The sequence below is a fragment of the Chiloscyllium punctatum genome, chromosome 18 (genome assembly GCF_047496795.1).
Source record: "Chiloscyllium punctatum isolate Juve2018m chromosome 18, sChiPun1.3, whole genome shotgun sequence".
In the NCBI taxonomy this organism is placed as follows: Eukaryota; Metazoa; Chordata; class Chondrichthyes; order Orectolobiformes; family Hemiscylliidae; genus Chiloscyllium; species Chiloscyllium punctatum.
The window spans coordinates 92055759-92077862 of NC_092756.1; the positions used below are offsets into that span (position 1 = coordinate 92055759).

The window sequence follows — 22104 nt, forward strand, 5'->3', positions numbered from 1 at the left end:
AGCACCTCACTCTCGATTCTGATCTCCAGCATCTGCAGTCCTTACTTTCTCCTCCCTCTGTGGAGAGAAAGCAGAGTTAACAGTTCGAGTCTAGTGACCCTCCTTTAGAATGGATACTATCAAAACGTTGGGACGTATGATGAAGATGGGATGGGGGTGAGAGGGGGAGAATAACCAATAGCTGGAAATGGAGCCCATGGAGAGAAAGACAGTTGGGCAAACAAAGGAATGGGTAAAGTCAACTAGGCAGAAGTGAGGACTGCAGATGCTGGAAACCAGAGTTTAGATTAGAGTGGTGCTGGAAAAGCACAGCAAGTCAGGCAGCATCCGAGATGCAGGAAAATTGATGTTTCGGGCAAACCCTTCATTAATTTAGAATGCATTCCTGATTAAGGGTTTTTGCCCGAAACATCGATTTTCCTGCTCCTCGGATGTTGCCTGACCTGCTGTGCTTTTCCAGCACCACTCTGATCTAAACAAAGGAATGGGTAAGATCAGCCTGGAAGAGTCAATGGTTGACAATGGGTTGTTTGTGTAGCAGCCCACATGATGACAAGGTCTGGTGTGTGGGGGTTGGTGCAGGGACTTGGAAGAAGGTGTTCAGGCCCTTAAATTATTGAACTCAGTATGGAGTCCTGAAGGCTGCAGGGTCCCCAAGTGGAAAATGAGTTGCAGTTCTCGCAGCTTTGCGCTGAGCTTCACTGGAACACTGCAGCAAGCTTGAGACAGAGATGTTGGCCAGGCAACAGGGTGGTCTGTTGAAATAGCAGGCAATAGGAAGCTTAGGGTCATTTTTGAGTACATAATGTAGATGTTCTGCAAAATGGTTGCCCAGTCTTCATCCCTGTCTCCCCCCCAAAACTAGTGTAGAGCAGACCACGCTGTGAGCAGCGACTTGATTGAATGAAGTGAGGGTATATTGCTGCTTCACCCGAAATCTGTGCCAGTGGCCTAGTGTAGTGAGGAGGAGGAAGTAAATGGGCAGGTGTTGCATCTTCAATGATTGAACGGGAAGGTCCTGTGTGGGTGTGGGGTCATACTGGAAGTGGAGGAAGAGTGGACTAAGGTGTCCCAGAGGGAATGGCCCTTGCAGAAGACTGACAAGGGAGAGGAGGGGAATATGTATCTGGGGGTGGCATCCCGCTGGAGGTGGCAGAACTGATAGCAACCTTTTCAATGTGGATGCTGGTAGGATTGTGAGTGAGGACCAGGAGACCCTATCAGTGTTGTGGGAGGGAAGAGGGGGTGAGGGTTGAAGTGTGGGAGCTGGGTCAGACACAACTGAGGACCCTGCCAACCATGGTGCCAGGAAATCCTCAGTTGAGCAAGACAGTAGACAGTTCAGAGGCCCCCCTGTAGAAGTTGGCATCATTGGAACAGAGATGGAGAAACTGGGCTCCTTTGATAAGATGTTAAATAGATTGGTAGATATAAAAGATCCCCATGGTCCTATCAGTGTAGGGTAGCTGCTAATGAGGCCCTTCAAAGAATACACCAAACATGAACTTGAAGGCATGAAAATAAAGACAACAGCTCCATGTTAATACAAAATGTTGCTTTCTGATTCTACCTTTCCAACTTGGATGTTATCTTGTTGTGGGCTGGGATTATCCTCTTGGGTCAATCCCTCAGGAGGCAGGTCGATTGGTTTCCAAACCAGCCTGAGAGGTTCTGAGATGGCGGTAAGACGAACGTTTGCTCTGCAGAGTCTGCAAAGTTTGCAGCACGTGATTCTTGAAGGGGTTGGTAGACGGACTCTGGAGGTTTAGACACTTCATCTGATACCTCGCTATCCTCCTTCGTAAATTCCTGACCACTCTCTCGATGTGTTTGGTATCATCCGGAATAAGCCTACTCCATTTTGGTCATCAACAGGCCAAGGTCTCCCATTAGCTGGTGAATGACCTCAAACTCTTCTGGTAGGCTTTGAGGACATCTTTAAAGCGTTTCCACTGTGTGGTACTACTGTGGCTTTAAGAAATGTATTTGGTTGAGTTTTTTTTGTGAAGAAAAGCTGATGAGCAATCTGCTTCAAAGCCAATAAGGTTAACAGCTTGTGAGGTCTTGGAGCATTTTTTAAGTTGGAACAATACACGTAGCCTGAATGGGTGGGGTCAGGCTCTCAAAGTACCAGAAATTTTAGTTTTATTTTTGTGCAGTAGCAATTACTGCGGTCTTGAAGCTGGGTTTGGAAGCTACAGTATATCGCTCCCTGTAAATCTCTCTCAGAGGTTTTTCTTGATTTTTTGTTTGTCCTGGACTGAAGAATTGTCTGTGGGAAAATCTATTTTGCTGAACTTGCCTTTGTCAAGGGTGTGTTTCTGGGATCTTATTATATTGGAACAATTACTGTTCAGTAGTCAAATAATCTATTATTCTGTTAAATTTTCCAATAGAATTAAGTTGTTCTAATTTCTTCTTTCTTTTGTTGTATTTTAACTACAGTTTATAAATAAAGTGTATTTTGCTTCTAGACCAGTAGTATGATCAATCAAATTGCATCTGGGACACAATGTTAGGCCCTTGCCTTTAAAATAAGAAATAATTAGGGTCCAGGCTACCTCCTTGATATCAAGTCATAGAGTCAGAGAGATGTACAGCACAGAAACAGACCCTTCGGTCCAACTCATCCCTGCCGACCAGACATCCCAATCCAAACTAGTCTCATTTGCCAGCACTTGGCCCATATCTCTCCAAACTCTTCTTGTTCATATACCCATCCAGATGGCTTTTAAATGTTGTACCAGCCTCCACCACTTCCTTCGGCAGCTCATTCCATACACGCACCATCCTCTGTATAAAAATGTTGCCTCTTAGGTCTCTTTTCTATCTTTCCTCTCTTAACCTCTATGAGGTCACCCCTCTGCCTTCGACGCTCCAGGGAAACAGCCCCAGCCTATTCAACCTCTCCCTATAGATCAGATCCTCCAACCCTGGCAACATTCTTGTAAATCTTTTTTGAACCCTTTCAAGTTTCACAACATCTTTCCAATTGGAAGGAGACCAGAATTGCACACAATATTTCAAAAATGGCTTAACCAATGTCCTGCACAGTCGCAACATGACCTCCCAACTCCTGTACTCAATACTCTGACCAATAAAGGAAAGCATACCAAATGCCTTCTTCACTATCCTATCTACCTGTGACTCTACTTTCAAGGAGCTATGAACCTGCACTCCAAGGTCTCTTTGTTCAGCAACGCTCCCTAGGACCTTACCATTAAGTGTATATGTCCTGCTAAGATTTGCTTTCCCAAAATGCTGCACCTTACATTTATCTAAATTAAACTCCATCTGCCACTCCTCAGCCCATTGGCCCATCCAATCAAGATCCCGTTGTAATCTGGGGTAACGTTCTTCGCTGTCCACTACACTTCCAATTTTGGTATCAACTGCAAACTTACTAACTATACCTCTGATGTTCATATTCAAATCATTTATATAAATGACGAAAAGTAGTGGACCCAGCACCAATCCTTGTGGCACAGGGTCACTGGTCACAGGCCTCCAGTCTGAAAAACAACCCTCCACCATCACACTCTGTCTTCTTCCTTTGAGCCAGTTCTGTATCCAAATGGCTTGTTCTCCTTGTATTCCATGAGATCTAATCTTGCTAACCAGTCTCCCATGGGGAACCTTGTCGAACACCTTACTGAAATCCATATAGATCACATCTACCGTTCTGTCCTCATCAATCCTCTTTGCTACTTCTTCAAAAAACTCAAGTTTGTGAGACATGATTTCCCATGCACAAAGCCATGTTGCCTATCCCTAATCAGTTGTTGCCTTTCCAAATACATGCATATCCTGTTTATCAGGATTCCCTCCAACAACTTGCTCACCACCGAGGTCGGGCTCACCGGTCTATAGTTCCCTGGCTTGCCCTTACCACCCTTCATAAACAGTGGCACCAGGTCAACCAACCTCCAGTCTTGCGGCACCTCACCTGTGACTATCAATGATACAAATATCTCAGCAAGGGGCTCAGCAATCACCTCCCCAGCTTCCCACAAAGTTCTAGGGTACAACCGGTTCAGGTCCTTCATGCATTTCAAGACATCCATCACTTCCTCCTGCAAAATACTCTTTTAGTATTTGAGAAATTGAATCACAAATTTGTAAGGAGATCTCAGTTATCTATAAGAATAATAGGGTAGTTATGATAGAGACTGCGGCTTCACACAAAGGCTGCCTCGCTGATCTTTGAGAGGCCCTATTCCCTCCCAAGTTACCCTTTTGTCCTTAATGTATTTATAAAAAACCCTTTGGATTCTCATTAACCCTATTTGCCAAAGTTATCTCAGGTCCCCTTTTTGCTCTCCTGATTTCCCTCTTAAGTATACTCCTATTGCCTTTATACTCTTCTAAGGATTCACTCGATCTCTCCTATCTATGCCTGATAATTGGTTCATCTCCTTAACCAAACCCTCAATTTCTTTAGTCATCCAGCCTTCCCTACAAGTACCGGCCTTTTCTTTCTCCCTAACAGGAATATACTTTCTCTGGGCACTCATTATCTGATTTCTGCAGGCTTCCCATTTTCCAGCCATCCCTTTACCTGTGAATGTTTGCCCCCGATCAGGTTTTGAAAGTTCTTGCCTAAAACTGTCAAAATTAGCCTTCCTCCAATTTAGAACTTCAACTGTTAGATCTGGTTTATCCTTTTCAATCACTATTTTAAATCTAATAGAATTATGGTTGCTGGCCCCAAAGTGCTCCCTCACTGACACCTCAGTCACCTGCCCTGCCGAATTTCCCAAAAGTAGGTCAAGTTTTGCACTTCTCAAGTAGGTACACCCGTATACTGACTCAGAAAATTTTGTTGTCCACTCTTTACAAATTCTTTTCCATCTAAACCCTTAACACTATGGCAGTCCCAGTCTATGTTTGGAAAGTTGAAATCCCCTACCATAACCACCCTATTATTCTTACAGATAACTGAGATCTCCTTATAAATTTGTTACTCAATTTCTCACTGACTATTAGGGGGTCTGTAATACAATCCCAACAAGGTGATCATCCATTTCTTATTTCTCAGTTCCGCTCAAATACCTCCCCTGGATGTTTTTCTGGGAATATCCTCCCTCAGCACAGCCGTAATGCTATCCCTTATCTAAAATGCCACTCCCCTTCCTCTTTTGCCTCTCTTGCTGTCCTTCCTGTAGTATTTGTATCCAGGAACATTAAGCTGCCAGTCCTGTCCATCCCTGAGCCACATTTCTATAATTGCTATGATATCCCAGTCCCATGTTCCTAACCATGCCCTGATTTCATCTGCCTTCCCTGTTAGGCCTCTTGCATTGAAGTAAATGCAGTCTAATTTATCAGTCCTACCTTGTTCTCTGCTTTGTCCTTGCCTGCCCTGGCTGTTTGACTCACCTTTGTTCTCAGATTGATCTCTTTCCTCACTATCTCCCTAGTCCCAAGCCCCCACCTTACTAGTTTAAATCCTCCCGAGAAGCTCTAGCAAATCTCCCTGCCAGTATGTTAGTCCCCTTCCAACTTAGGTGCAATCCCTCCTTCTTCTGTAGGTCTCTTCTACCCCAGAAGAGATTTCAATGATCCAGTAAGGTGAATTCTTCTCCCATACACCAGCTCCTCAGCCATGCATTCATCTGTTCTATCCTCTTATTCCCACCCTGACTAGCTCATAGCACTGGGAGTAATCCAGATATTATGACCTTCGAGGATCTCCTTTTTAAACTCCTGCCTAACTTTCTATATTCTCCCTTCAGAATCTCATCCTTTTCCCTTTCTATGTCATTGGTACCAATGTATACAATGACCTCTAGCTGGTTCCTCTCCCCCTTAAGAACATTCTGCACCCTCTCTGAGACATCCTTGATCCTGGCACCAGGGAGGCAACACACCATTCTGATATTTTGGTACTGGCTACAGAAACGTCTGTGCCTCTGACGAGAGAGTCCCCTAACACGATTGATCGCTTGGAACCCAATGTATCCCTTATTACATTAGAGCCTGTCTTGATACCAGAAACTTGGCTGTTTGTGCTACATTTCCCTGAAAGTCCATCAACCCCTTCATTTTCCAAAACAACATACTTGTTTGAAATGGGGATAGCCACAGAAGACTCCTGTACCACCTGCCTACCCCTCCTACCTTTCTTGGAGATAACCCATCTACCTCACTGCATCTGTGGCTTTTCTCCCTTCCTATAACTGCCATTCATCATACCCCCTTGTTCTTGTAAATTCCTCATTGCCTTTAACTGTCTCTCTGATCAATCCAATCGATCTGACAGGATTTGCAACCAACAATATTTATTGCAGTTATAATCCTCAGTAACCCTTAAACTCTCTCGAAACTCCCACACCCAACAAGAAGAGCATATCACTCTACTAAAGGCCATTTTACTCTTTCCAATCTACAGACACAGAAAATAGCACTGTCTTATTGCCCTACAAAACACTGCTCCAGGCTGACTTAATACTTATGGCTTATATTTTTAAAATTTAATCAAGCAACAGATCCCAATAAAAACATATAATCAAGAAAGAACCCACTCTACTCACTATTGTAGAATTACAGCAAGGCTATACTTAAGTTATACTTAAAACTATTCACTTATCTGTTTCTGTGCTGTGACCTCTCCCAAACAAGTTCCTCCAAGATCAGTTGTAAATTTCGCTGTTTGTTAAATTTTCCTAGACACACTCCGATGTCCAGTGATACACGAATTCAAACAGCAAAGGCAGTAATTGTGCAGATTCACTGCTGTGACAGTTAGCAATGTGGGTTTCTTTCTCTCTCCCTTACAGACCATGCTCGATGTCTTTGTCTGATTTTTTTCTCCTTTTAAAGGTGCTGTTGTTTTGAGTATTTTTTTCTCCAAAGTTCCAAAACAATGTAATAGTATATAAAACAGTAATTGCTGCTCCTGGAATTTGAGGAAATCACCTCCAACACCTAAAATACCTCAAAAAAGGAGCAGTTGTTACAGCTACAATTTTTTTCCTTCCTCCACTGTATGTTTTGAGGGGGTTTGGTCTCATCCATATCAACTGCCCTCCTGAAAGTCTCCTACTATGATTGAATTTTGAGACAGGCAGTTAGAATCACAGAATCCCTTTGGTGTGGAAACAGGTTGTTCAGTCCATCAATTCCACGCCAACCTCCTGAAGATCATCCCATCCAGAACCACCTCATTACCCATTCCCTGCCTTTTCCATGGCTAATCCACCCAGCCTGCATATCTCTGGACACAATGAACAATTTAGCATGGCCAATCCATCTGAACCTGCACATATTTGGACTGTGGGAGGAAACCAGAGCACCTGGAGGAAACCCACACAGACACAGAGAAAATGTGCAAACTCAATGCAGACAGTCACCCCGAGGATGGAATCAAACTCAGGGCCCTGATGCTGTGAGGCAGCAGTGCTAAACACTGGGCCACTACGGCACCCTCAGTTGGCACTCAAGCACCACAGTCCACTCAGTTTTAAGTGATTATTGTTTCAATGCTGGGAAAGTTGGCTCGGGTGAGGATGCTGCAGTTAGAATGTCGTTTTCTTTATCTTTGTCGTTTCTCGCACAGACTTCACTGGTGGTACTTCTCCAGTGCCTGTTGTACGTTGTCTCAATAGAATAGTACAGCAAGGCTGCCAATGTGTCTGCTCTGTCCAGGTTTGCAGAGTGAAGCCGATGTGACATTCTGATAACTCTGACACTCAAGTGCTCTGAGGAATGAAGGGCATGGACTGTCTCTGAATTGGGGCATTCAGTCACCACCAACAGTTAAATGGTTTATTTCCCTCTCCTGCAGTCCTGTGACCCAGAATATTTGAATGCTATTTATAGGGAGAATTGCAGAACAGTTAAGATACTCGAGTGTCTGAAACAAGAGATAGGTTTCCTCTCTGCAGCTTGAGCTGCACCTACAGACGGATGGAATAGTTTCCTTTCATTCCCTCGAAGGATGTAACCATTATTGACAGCAAAAGTCTTCTGTGTTTTCTTTTCGATTCACAGAAACTAGTGATTTGATGTAACAGACCAGCTTGGTAAGTGTCCCATAGAGGTCGTGCCAGGTAAGTACAATAACTGGTTTTGCTTAAAGGACATGAGTGAACTGTGGAAGTTTTAAATGATAATCTGACTGCTTCAGGGTCACATTTTACCTTCTTTTACCAGTCTTTTTTTATTTCCAGTGTTTGTTTCATTAGAATATATACGAAACAGAAGGCCATTCGGCCCCTTGAACCTGTCCTGCCATTCAATAAGTTCATCAGCTTCACTTTCCTGCCTGCACACATCATAACCTCCTGACTCCCTTTTAGATCCAAAATCCATCAGACTTGGCTTGGAATGTATGTAATGTTCCAGCTGCCACTGCCCTCTTGGGTAGATAATTCTAAATTCTAATTTTAAAAACCACACAACGCCAGGTTATAGTCCAACAGGTTTGTTTGGAAGCACTAGCCTTCGGAGCGCTGCTCCTTCATCAGGTGATTGACAACCTGAAAGCTAGTGCTTCCAAATAAACCTGTTGGACGACAACCTGGTGTTGTGTGATTTTTAACTTTGTATGCCCCAGTCCAAAACTAGCACCTCCAAATCCTAAATTCTAATGGCCTGTCTGAGAAGAAATTCGTCATCATCATCCCCGTCTTAAATGGGGATCACATACTTTTAACCGCATCCCCTGGTTCCAGACTACTTTACAAGAGAAACACTCTCGCCGTATCTACCCTGTCGAGTTCCCTCAGAATCTTATTTGTTTCAATAAGGTCATCTCCCACTCATCTAAATTCCAAGAGTATAGCCCAACTTGTTTCACCTTTCAACTTCTTTATCCCAGGACTTAGCCTTCTCTGATATGTCTCCAACAAAAATGTCCTAAAATAAGGAAACCAAAACTGTACTAAGGATGATAGCTGTTTTCTCAACAATGGCCTGTACAATTATAACAAGAATTTCCTTATTTTATACCTCATGAGGAATGGTGATTGGACTTTAATTTAGATAGATGTGAGATGTTGCATTTTGTAGGCAAACCAGGGCAGGATCTACACAGTTAATGAGAGGACCCTGGCGAGTATAACTGAACAAGGAAACTTGGGGGTGCAGGTCCTTGAAAGTGGAGTTGCAGGTAGACAGGACAGTGCAAAGGTTTTTGGTATGCTTTCCTTTATTGGTCAGAGCATTGTATATAGGAGTTGGGAGGTCACGTTGCGGCTGTACAAAACATTGGTGAGGCCACTTTTGGAATACTGTGTTCCATTTTCGTCTCTCTCCTATTGGAAGGATGTTGTGAAACTTGAAAGGGTTCAGTAAAGCTTTACAAAGATGTTAGGTGAAAGTGAGTACTACAGGTGCTGGAGGTTAGAGTCAAGATTACAATGGTGCTGCAAAAGCACAGTAGGTCAGGAAGCATCCGAGGAGCAGGAAAATTGACGCTTCGGTCAAAAGTTCCTGATGAAGGGCGTTTGCCCAAAACTTTGATTTTCCTGCTCTTCAGATGCTGCCTGACCTGCTGTGCTTTTCCAGCACCACTCTAATCTTTATAAAGATGTTGTCAGGGTTGGACAGTTTGAGCCAAAGGGAGAGACTGAATAGGCTGGGGCTTTTTCACTGGAGCATCGGAGGCTAAGGGGTGACCTTAGAGAGGTTAATAAAATCATGAAGGACATGGATAGAGTGAATAGACAAGGTCTTTTTTCCAACAGTAGGGGAATCCAAAACTAGAGGGCAGCGGTTTAGGGTGAGAGGGGATAGATTTAAAAGGACCTGAGGGGTAACTTTTTCATGTAGAGGGTAATGTGTGTATGGAACGAGCTGCCAGAGGAAGTGGTGGAAGCTGGTACAATTGCAACACTTAAAGGGCATCTGGAAAGATAGATGAATAGGAAAGGGATATGGGCCAAATGATGGCAAATGGAATTAGGTCAGATTGGGATGTCTGGTTGGCACAGATGAGTTGCACCAAATGGTCTGTTTCTGTGCTGTATGATTCTATGACCTCCTTGCAATAAAAGTTAACATTTCATTTGCCTTTCAAACTTTTAAATGGATAGGACTTGAACTATTATTATTGGCGTAGTAGCCATGGTACCTGAAGTACAAGTTCAATAACATTACCAACACACACCCATGCCCTATTGTTGAAGAACATATGAAATGAGGAAAAGTGAGGAATGCCTCTCTCATGTTATGCGACACTATCACTGTGCTAAATGGGCTAGAACAAATGCAGCAACTCAAGACTGGAGCTGTGGACCGTCAGTAACAGCAGAATCACATTCCAACACAATCTAACCCAGCAAGTTCCCCAATTCTACCATTACCATCAACCCAGGGAATCAACCCTGATTCAATGGAGGGGGCAGGAGGGTATGCCAACAGCAGCACAATTCATACATAAAAATATGTGCCAACCTGGTGAAGCTACAACAGAGGGCTGCGTATGTTCCAAACGTCAGCAGCTAGTGATAGGCAGAACCAAGGGATTTCAAAACCAATCAATCAGATCTAAGCTCTGGAGTCCTGCCACATCCAGTTGAGAAACAAACATTTAAACAGCTCGTTAGAGAAGGAGGTACCATAAATATTTCCATTCTCAATTATGGGGGAGCCTAGCACATCCGAGCAAAAGATAAGGCTGAAGCATTTACAACAATCTACAACTGAGCAGATGATCCATGTCAGCTTTTTTCCAGAGATCTCAGATGCCAGTCTTCACAAATTCGATTCACTCCGTGTGGTTTGAATAAATGTTTGGAGACTTTGGATACTACAATTGCTATGGATCCTGACAAATTTCAGTAATAGTATTGTAGACTTGTGTTTCAAAACTTATTGCACCCCTATCAAGCTGTTCTGCAACAGCTAAAGCACTGGCATCATCAGGAATCTGATGAACAGCTTATGTCAGAAACATCGACTCTCCTGCTCCTTGGATGCTGCCATGACCTGCTGTGCTTTTCCAGCAACACATTCTTGACTCTGATCTCCAGCATCACTTTCCCCCTGTAAATATCTATGAGAAAATTCAGAAACCTCTCAGTGATAAAATTCCTCCCTTTCCCTGTTTGAAACGGCAACTCTTGGGCATTAGATAACTCTTTTGCACAGTGAGGTGAAGTACTAGTCAGTCAGCAATACCTCTAGAGTCCCACAGTGGCTCAGTGGTTAGTACTACTGCCTTATAGTGCCAGGGACCTGGGTTCAATTCCACCCTTGGGTGACTAGCTGTGTGAGTTTGCACACTCTCCCAGCTGGTCCCTTTTGGTGCTCCAGTTTCCTCCCACAGTCCAAAGCTGTGCAGGTTAGGTGGATTGGCCATGGGAAATTGCCCCATAGTATGCAGGCTGGGTGGAGTAGCCATGGGAAATGCAGGGATATTGGGATAGGGTTATGGGACTAGGTGGGATGCTGTTCAGAGGGTTGGCATGGACCATATGGCTGGCATCCAAACTGTAGGGATTCTATGATCGATAGGCATGAGAATTAGATGCTGACTTGCAAACAAAAAAAATGCTCCTCTGATGAAGATGGTGATGAAGGAGAAACATAATTTTTTTTAAGATTACTTACAGTGTGGAAACAAGCCCTTCTGCTCAACAAGCCCACATTGACCCTCCAAAGAGCAACCCACCCAGACCCATTCCCCTACATTTACCCCATCACCTAATACTACGGTCAATTTAGCATGGCCAATTCACCTAACCCGCACATTTTTGGACTGTAGGAGGAAACCAGAGCACCCCCCACACAGACACAGGGAGAATGTGCAAACTCCACACAGACAGTTGCCTGAGGCAGGAATTGAACCTGGGTCTCTGGCATTGTGAGGCAGCAGTGCTAACCACTGTGCCGCCCACTTTTGAATAGGAAAGGCTCGACTGGATTCCCTACAGTGTGGAAACAGGCCCTTTGACCCAACAAGTCCACACCGACCCTCCGAAGAGTAACTCACTCAAGTATTCGCTCCACCCAGCCCAGAGGGAATTATTGCACAGAACATAATGGAGAGAAGATGCAAGACGACATGAGAGAGGGGAAGGGAAAACAAAATAGGACAGGCGGAGAAAGAATGTCACTAAGAAATGTGGTTGGTGACATGAAACGAACAATGAAGAGAGAGCCAAAAAGCATGATGATGAGAGAGGAAGAGAGATGACAAATGAATTAGAATTGGGTTTATTGTCATGTGCACTCAACTTACAAAGGAACGGGGGTATAATGAAAAGTGTACAATGTCGCCCACACACAATGCCATCGGAGGTACAAAAAGATAGAGAAATTATGGAAACCAAAAGTTACACCACATTACAGATATTCGTAGTATAACTTAGGAAAATAAGAAATAAAGTAAAAAATATAGACTTTACAGTCTGTCTATAAGGTCTGCCATGTGCTCTGACTGGGCTCCACCAGCTCCCAACCAGTAGCCAGCTTTGCTCTGGGCCATTGGCCACCACAAAGGATAGGCTGAAGAGACAGAGTGTTAGGCAGCGACAAATAAAAAACTAAAGAAAGACGACTATTTTTTCTGAAATCATAGAAATTTACATCATAAGAGGAGACCATTCACTCCCTCATTTCTGTGCTGCCTCTTTGAAAGAGGGTTTGTGTCTCACCCTCTGCCCTTTGCTTCATCAGTATCTCATCCTCGAGTTAATATCCCAGTCCTTTTTAAAATTATTTACAGATTCAACCTCCACTGCCTCTTTTCAGTCAGAATCCTAAATCCCCACAACTGTCTGAGTGAACACATTTCACTTCCGCCCAGATTTTCTTTTGCCAATCTCTGTGATAAAATGCTTTTTTTTAATGCGTGTGCCCATTTGTGCAACGTAAACCTGAAAGTGTGAATATGTCACATTCAGACAACTGCCGGTTGCTATGTTCGATCCTAGGAACAGAGCCAGAGAACGTTGCAAGGTTTTCAATAGGAGATTCAAAACAATTCAAGGGTCACTGAACAACGAGTTTGGGTCATTTTGTTGCAGCAAAGGGAACAGGCCCCTTACTGACAATGCTCTGTTGTAGCAGGCTCATGATCTCTGGGCTTTTCAAAGCACTTCACAAACAAATGAATTACTTTGGAAATGCTGTCAGTCCAGGAGCTACATCAGTGTCAAATCCGGTAATCGAGATTTGGAATGGGAATCACAGCAGAAGAAGAGCAGGTGCAATAGGTGGAGGTGGTTAAGAGGGCAGTGTAAATTATTTGCATGCAGAGAGTGTGCAAGGGTCTGGGGAAAAGGCTGGCACTAGGTGTGCATTTGTCAAGCCAGCGTGGGCAGGATGGGCTGAATGGCCACCTTCTGCACAATAATGCTCCTGCGATCCTGTGACTCTGAAGTTTCAATGGGAATCTGTGCAGACTAGCCAGCACAGATGGGATCGGCGAACAGGGCTTGTGGTGAGTTAAGGCAACAGAGTTTTCGAGGAGCTCGAGTTACAAAAATTCAAAAGTGGGAAAGCGGTCAGGAGTGCGCTGGAACACTTAAGGTGACAGATAATAGAGGCATGAATAAATGTTTCAGTCGCAAATGAGCTGAGGTTGTGATGAAAACTATACTATCACAATTGCGCCTGCTCTTTTTATCACAGTCAAAACAGAAAATACTCATCAAACTGGGGAGGTGATGGCCTAGTCAATTCTGGACTATTAATCCGGAGATCCTGGAAACATTCTGGGGGCCTGGAATCAAATCCTGCCCAGCAGCTGATGCAATTTGAATTCAATAAAAATAGAGTCTAAAGATGAACATGACACTATTGTCGGTTGTCGGGGAAAACCCATCAGGTTCACTAATGTCCTTCAGGCAAGGAAACTGCCATCCTTACCTGATCTGGCCTACACGTGACTCCAGACTCACAGCAATATGATTTGCTCTACATGGCTCCTTGGGCATTTAGGGATGGGCAATAAATGCTGGCTGGGGCAATGGTGACCACATCCCGTGAATGAATTTTAAAAATTAATGTTCCTGAGATTTGATGGAGAAATAAATACAGGCCAGAACACCGAGGGATGTCACTGAACCTTTTACATCCACCTGAGCAGGCAGATAAGGACAATGTTTAACGTTTCGTCAGAAAGATAGCACTCCCAACAGTGTAGCACTCTCACAATGCTGCAGTGGAACGATCATTCCCCAGAAGCTCGGAGGCAAAACTTTCTAGTCAGAGCTGGTAATCATAAAGGTGCCATTTGTAATAAAAACCTTTTCTCTTGAACAGATTTTACTGACTGTAAGATGGAGTAGCAAAAGGAGACCATTTAGCCCATTGAGTCTGTTCCACCATTCAATGGCTGATTTGATCATCTTCAACTCCATTTTCAAACCTTTTCCCCATAACCCATGATTCCCTCACTGATTAAAAACCTGTCTATCTGAATATGCTTAACCACCCAGCCCACGCTGACATAACCTCAACAGTCCTCTGCATTAAAAAATATCCACAGATTCATGACGCTTTGAGAGAGGAAATTATCTCCCTATCTCTCTCCTAACTGAGCAGCCCCTTGTTCTAAGGTTATGCCCTCTGGTTCTAGACTCTCCCACAAGGGGAAACAAACTCTCTGTGTCTGTCCTGTCACACTCCCCCCCCCCCCCCCCCCACCCCCCCAAGAATCTTAAAAACCAAGCGTTCTGAATAAGAGTCACTGGAGCTGAAACTTTATCTCTGCTTTCTCTACACAGATGTTGCCAGATCTGCTGAGTAATTTCTGTCTTTGTCCCTAAAAGTCCTAAAATGTTTCTAAAAGGTCGCCTCTCATTTTCTAAACTCCAATGAGTACAGGCCTAATCTACTCAAAATCTCCTCATTCAAAAATACCTCCATTCCCAAGATTGACCTAGCGAGTATTCTCTGTGTTGCGTCCAATGTCAGCACTTCCTTCTGTCGATAAGGGGAACAAAACTGATCACAGCTGTAGAGTCATAGAGGTGTAGTCATAGAGTCATAGTGATGTACAGCATGGAACAGCCCCTTCGGTCCAACTCGGCCTTACTGACCAGAGATTCACTTGCTAGCATTTGGCCCATATCCTTTCAAACCCTAACTATTCATACACCATCCTGATGTCTTTTAAATGTTGTAATTGTACCAGCCTCTACCACTTCCTCTGGCAGCTCATTCCATACACACACCACCCTCTGCATGAAAAGTTGCCCCTTAGGTCCCTTTTAAAGTCTTTCCCCTCTCACCTTAAACCAATGCCCTCTAGGTTTGGATTCCTGCACCCTTGGCTATTTACCCTATCCATACCCCTCATGATTTTGTAAACCTCTCAGCCTTCCGGGGAAAATAACCCTTGTGAGACTCAGTCCCACCCCAGCACTAAATGAGGGATATTAACAAGGTTAAGGGAATGAGGGTGAAGCTTGTTAAACAGAAATATGTTCAGATCCCTCTCCAGTTTCTTTGTGCGAGGCATGATTGGATTGAAAAGACGTGCCCTGATTTCACACTGCCCTGTTACTCTCTGACGCAATACCACTTCACTCCCTCATCTGTCCATGAATTAATGGCTGAGTCTATTTTTAGATTAGCTCTGCTGACATTTTCCCCCATTCAGTCTGAACGTGTTCGTCAAGGAGAAAGGAATCAGTGAAACAGAGAAAGTGAAGGGAGGGGCGAGGAAGGTGGAGAGAGAATGGAATGAAAGTGGTGGGCAGTGCAGCGGAGAGCTGAAGAAAATTGAAAAGGAGAAAAGACGCAGGGGGAACTTGAAAAATTGGGGAATGAAAGAGAGAGAAAGGGTAGAGAGAGAAAAAAGATAGAGAGAGAAGGACAGAGATATTGAGGGACTGTGAGATGGGAAATGGTGAAAATAAAGGATAGAGGAAAGAGATTAAAATAGAACCAAAAAAGAGAAAGCAGAGAAACAAAAAAGAAAATATACACACAGACAGAGAAGAAACAGAGAAAGACAATGGAACAAATGCAAATAAATGGAGAGAAAAACAGTGAGAAACTGAACATAGAAGAGACAAGAAGGGAGAGAAGGCAGCGAGAGAGCAAGATTGAGAAAATCCATAAAGGGATGAATGAAATTTGATGCACTTGAATGGCTAATTCTTTCATTCAGAACTGCCTCTCTGTGTCAGTTTTTTTTAAGAATGAGCCTTCAGCTTTTTATTCATGATGGTGGGTTTCATTCAGGTTTTGGCTGCATTCTTTTTATCTTTTTGTGACTTTGGCTGCACCTCTTTCTCTGTCCGTCTGTCTATCTGTCTATCTTTGTCTCTCAGTCTGTCTGCACCTTCAGAACCTGTCGTCTGAAGGCACGTTGCTATTTTTGGTTCCTTCATGTCTATATAAAACCCTCAGACCGAGATGCCTTGGGGCAGCATCGGCTCTTTCTGTTCTGTTTATAGAACATTTGAAGCTCTCAAGGGGGAGCTGCTGACGCAATTCAGCACGTGAGCCCCTTTGATAAATCTCGGACCCCTGACATAGAGTCTGCTTCCAGAATTTCAATTATTAACTGTCTCAGTGCTAAGGGAGTGATTCTGAAACCAGGGATGCAGTGTGGATTTGCTTCTGAATGCATTAGCAGAACACCATCACTTAACTTTCCCACTCGTGACCATTTTCACTCATTTTTATGAGATGTTGGTTTTCAATTTTTCCTCCCTCGTTTCCGACTGTCACCCCTCCATCATCAACCTCAATTGCTTAATTCTGTCTGTCTGTCTCTCTCTCTCAGCCTATCTCACTTGCTCCATCTTTTGTGCCCCTCTCCCAATTTTACACTCCCTTCTTCACCTCCGTGCTCCCCCTCATCTCTTTGTTTGCTGAAGGCAAATGTAGATGGTGATTGCCAGCAGAATTTTGCACTTGGGAGATTTATCCCATACACACACAGATATATATATAAATATATATACACACACAGATATACACACAGGTATATATGTACACACACAGATATATACACACGTATGTGAACACTCAATTGGACACTACTAAGCACTTGGATAAACACACAGATAAAAATGCAAAAACACAAATGTGCACACAGGAACAAACACATACAGGAATAAATATGCAGAAGCATGTTAATGCACATGAAAGGACATGCACACAATAGCATACATATAAAATCATGCTTGAAAACAAATGCAAACAGGGACATGCCAATTCCTACATGCACTTTTAGAATCCCTACAGCATGGGAAGAGCCCATTAAGCTCACAGAAACCCTCTAGAGAGCATCCCCTATCCTATTCCTGCAACCTTGCACATCCCATGGCTAATACATCTACCCTGCAGGTATGGGCAATTCAACATGTCCAATCCATCTAGCCTGCACATCTTTGGACTGTGGGAGGAAACCGGAGCACCCGGAAGAAACCCATACAGACATGGGGAGAACGCGCAAACTGCACACAGACAGTTGCCCAAGGGATGGAATCGAACCAAGGTCTCGACGCTATGAGGCAGTAGTGCTGACTAATAAACCAGCGTGCCACCCTTGCGCACGTACACACTTACACACACAATTTCACTCACGTGTACACAGACATGCACACACATATGCACACAGCAATTAGATAATAAACAGTAATAGATATCCAGCCAACTCTATTCCACTTCAGTCAGTAATGGCACCTCCCCCTCACAAACATGCACAAAGAAACAAACACACACAGGAACAAACAAGGAGAAGCACGTTAACGCACATGAAAGGACATACAATTAATACTCTTGAGCTTTTAATCAAATGTTTTTTTGAATGAAGCACTTCTAAGATCATCATTTACACAGGTTTACTGTTTGACTTGATCTCAAGAGTACTGAGGAACTAGGTGCTGTCCTTTCAAACAATACGCTATTCTTTTCTCGTGGTTAACATTTATCAATGATCTCCATCACTAAACCGGTTAAAATAAACCAGCCTTCAGAACCTACTTTCAACAAGCCAATAAAAGGGTTTTACAAATGTGGACCATAGAATCATACAGCATGGAAACAGATCCTTCCGCCCAACTCATCCATGCCAACTAGGTTTCCCAAACTAAACTAGCCCGGGTTTGGTCCATATCCCCCTAAATCTTTCCTACCCATGTCCCTGTCTAAGTCTCTTAAATGTCGTAACTGTACCTGCATCGACCACTTCCCCGGCAATTCATTCCACATATGAACATAGGGGTTGGGATGTCATGTTGAGTTTGTATAGGACATTGGTGAGGCCCCTTTTGGAGTGCTGTGTACAGTTCTGGTCACCCTGCTACAGGAAGGATATTATTACATTGGAGAGGGTTCAGAAAAGATTTACCAGGACATTGCCAAGAATGGAAGGTGCAAGTTATAAAGATAGGTCAGAGAGGCTTGGAAGTTATTCACTGGAACGTAGGAGGTGAGGAGTGACCTTATAGGGGTTTATAAAATCATGAGGGGCATGAATAGCAAGGTCTGTTCGCCAGGGGGTGGGGGAGTTCAAAACTAGATGACGTATGTTTAAGATGAGAGGAGAAAGATTTAAAAAGGACGTGAGGGGCAACATTTTTACACAGAGAGTGGTAAATGTGTGGAACGAACTGTCAGAGGAAGTGGTGAATGCAGATACAGTGACAACATTTAAAAGGCATTTGGACAGGTACATGAATAGGAACAGTTTGGAAGGATATGGGCCAAATGCAGGTAAGTGGGGCTCATTTGGTTTGGGAACATGTTGGAGTGGATTGGTTGGACTGAAGGGTCTAATTCCATGCTGTATGACTCTGTGACTATGACTCCATAACTACCCTTTGTGTGAAAAACTTGCCCCTCTGGTCCCTTTTAAATTTTTCTCCTCTCATCTTCAAAGTACAAAACGTGATGGTAGTAATTCCTTCATACACATGGGGGTATTTGATAAATGTGGCTATTTCAGTTTATGATTCCCTCAGGGGGAACATGGAAACGCCAGAATATGAAAGTTCCTCTCCAAGCCACACTCACACCATCCTGACTTGGAACTATATCACCGTTCGTTCACTGTCACTCGGACAAATCCAGGAACTCCACTCTGTGTGTGTATTGTATGTACTGCAAGGGTTAAAAAGGCAGCTCACCACCACCTTCTCAAGAGATATTAGGAATGGGCAACAAATGCTGGCCCAGCCAGTGACACCTACTTCCTATCAATATTTTTTTGTAATCCTGCAGTGCTTGGCTGGCCAGGGTTTGAGGAGGAATAAAAGTGGGTCAAACAAATTACTGTTGAGCCCAATTGATCCTACACATTGTATCATATTGTTATTGTTGGCATTGTATGTCAATAAGTGATTGAAACATAGAAAGTAGGAGCAGGAGTAAGCGATTCAATATTGTCCATCCCTAATTGCCCAGAGGGCAGCTGCGAGTCAACCACATTGCTGTGGGTCTGGAGTCACGTGTAGGCCAGACCAGGTAAGGATGGCAGAATTCCTTCCCTAAAGGACAGTGGTGAACCAGATGGGTTTTCCTGATAATCAACAATGGATTCACGGTCATTGTCAGTGAAATAACTCCATGAGGCTGGTATCCTATCACCAAGTCACCTTTTCATTATAAGTGGAGAGTCCTTGCCACGCAGCCAGCTCCCTCAGTGTGAACACTCTTGGTGTGAACACACCCCTGTTCCCTCCTACTCCCCATTTCCTTTGATCCTGTTAGCCTTAAGAACTATATCCAGCTCCTTCTTGAAACACTCAAAGTTTTGACCTCAACAGATATCTGTGGCAGAGAATTCTACAGACTTACCACTGGATGAAGAAATTTGTTCTCAATCCTCAATGGCCTAGCCCATATCCTAAGACTGTGACCCATGAATCCCAGATTTAGTCCTGTTAGAATTTTACAGATTTCTGATATCAGCAGCATCCCCCTGTCTTTCCACTAAATGCTAATGAATATGCATCAAATTGATTAAACCCCATTAACTGCTGTAGTGGGACCTGTGTTCCCTGACCAGTAGTTTCAGTCTTTCCATTGTTGCTTGAGTATCATTACCACCATACACCTATGAAGCAGTAACCCATTCATGGTTGGAGGGAATGTGACATCTTCATTTGGGGTAGCTCTGCTGATAAACATGTAGGGCAATCTGTGAGCAATAAATTCTTTTTCCTTATTCATTCATGGGATTGGGCATCAGGACTATTATTGTCCATGCCTAACTACTTCTTGAGAAGCAGGGAGTGAGCTGCCTTCCTGAACCCGCTGCAGTCTATCAATGTGTAGAGACACCCACAGTGCTGCTAGGGAAAGATTCTGAACCAGCAAAGCTGAAGAAACAGCCAAACTTTCTACTTACAACAAAGAAGTGGACCGAGGTGTTTGGAGGAAGGAGTTTGAAATCAAGAAGGCAGTGCTCACAACAAATAAAGGGAAACTATCTCCCTTTCTGGATTGTTAACCAGCCAGCACTGGTTTAAGAGAATTGGTGAAAAGTTCAGAGACAACATGAGCTAAGAAACAATGGGGAGAGGATAGGGTAGGAGTAATGTCAGTGGGACTTACGTTCATTCTAAGACACACAGCCAATGGCAGGTTTGACACTCATTGGGGGGTGGGGCACAATGCCCTAGTGGTATTACCATTGGACTGTTAATCCAGAGACCCCAGGTAATGTTCTTCAGACCTGGGTTCAAATCCTGCTAGGGCACATTGCGGAATTTGAATTCAAGAAAAGAAAAAGGGACAATGTGGAATTAAGAGTCTAACGATGACCATGGATCGATTGTCAGAAAATCCCATCTGGTTCATTAATGTCCTTTAGGGAAGGAAACTGCCATCCTTACCTGGTTTGGCCTACATGTGACTCCAAACCAACAGCAATATGGTTGACTCTTCATTGCCCTCTTGGCAATTAGAGTTGGGCAATAAATGTTTCCTGTGAATGAATGAAAAAACAATCGACAAGCTAATGCTGCAGAACCAGATCCACACGCATACCTCAGCAATCTCTGCAGAGAGAAAGGATATTATCGAGAATACCCTAAACAGGGAATGTTGCTCTTGGCTCATAATGTTCTGAAGACATAGATTCAAATAAATCCAGAATTGAAAGCTAGTCTGACTAACGGTGATGATGAAACTATCACTCTTTTGTTTGTTGTACAATCCCATCTGGTTTGCTTCCCTTGAGGGAAGGAAATCTGCTGTCCTTACCTGGTCTGGACTACATGTGACACCAGATCCACTCTTAACTGCCCTCTGAAATGGCAAGCCCAAACCCCGAACTACCCTATTCCTGTAGACAGTTGGAGACGGGCAACAAATACGAGGCCCTCACTCCATGAAAGAACGAACTAAAATAGACCTCAAAAAACTAATTAGAATATGGAAAGCTCTATCTGATAGAGAATCCAGTTCCAGTTCTCTAAAGGAATTGGATAAAACTTGAAGTAACATCAATTTCAAGGATAGTGGGAAAGAACAGGGGTGAGTGAATGGACTGTTCTTTGGAAGAACTAGTCTAGATGTGATGGGATGAATAGCCTCCCATTGTGTTGCAGTGTGTCACGTTTCTGACATCTTTCCAAGTTCAGGACAATGTGTAACATGTTGGCAGTAACGTGCAGGCAGTGGTGCTTCTCTGCCCTTTTTGTCACAGTTTGGGCAAATGCTGTTCAAACAGCCTTGGTGATTGGATGCAGTGCATCCCGAATTTGGCATATGGGCGGCAACGGGGCAGGGGTAAATGCTTTGAGGCTCCGTTTGATGTCAATTTCTGGGAATATGAAATAGTGAAATTTGACTCAGCACCCCTCGACTGTAGAGGGGAGAAGCGGGCAGTGTTGCTTTCTCCAATCACTGTCCTTGAAGGTTGAGTCACAGGTAGACATGATAGTGAAGAAAGCATTTGGCATGCTTGCCTTTATTGGTCAGTGCATTGAGTATAGGAGTTGGGACGTTATGTTGTGACTGTACAGGACATTGGTGAGGCCACTTTTGGAATACACTGTGTTCAATTCTCCTCTCCCTGCTATAGAAAGGATGTTGTTAAACTTGAGAGTGTGCAGAATAGATTTACAAGGGTGTTGCCAGGAGAGGAGGGTTTGAGCTATCGGGAGATGCTGAATAGGCTGAGTCTGTTTTCCCTGGAGCGTTGGAGGCTGAAGGGTGACCTTATAGGGGTTTACAAAATCGTGA

General features: G+C 43.7%; 1 protein-coding gene across 6 annotated transcripts in view; it reads left to right on the plus strand.

The window, feature by feature from the left end:
• The window catches only part of LOC140489329 (uncharacterized), a 143355-nt gene that overhangs the window by 68541 nt on the left and 52710 nt on the right, over window positions 1-22104 (plus strand). For 3 of the 6 annotated variants that reach the window (XM_072588761.1, XM_072588760.1, XM_072588766.1), the window contains exon 1: window positions 7893-8024. The exons of 2 other annotated variants lie outside the window; for them this stretch is intronic. The gene's annotated coding sequence lies outside the window, so the exon portion shown is untranslated. Of the gene's footprint in view, window positions 1-7892; window positions 8052-22104 lie in introns of those variants that run through there. One more of the 6 variants, XM_072588762.1, reaches the window with a different exon arrangement.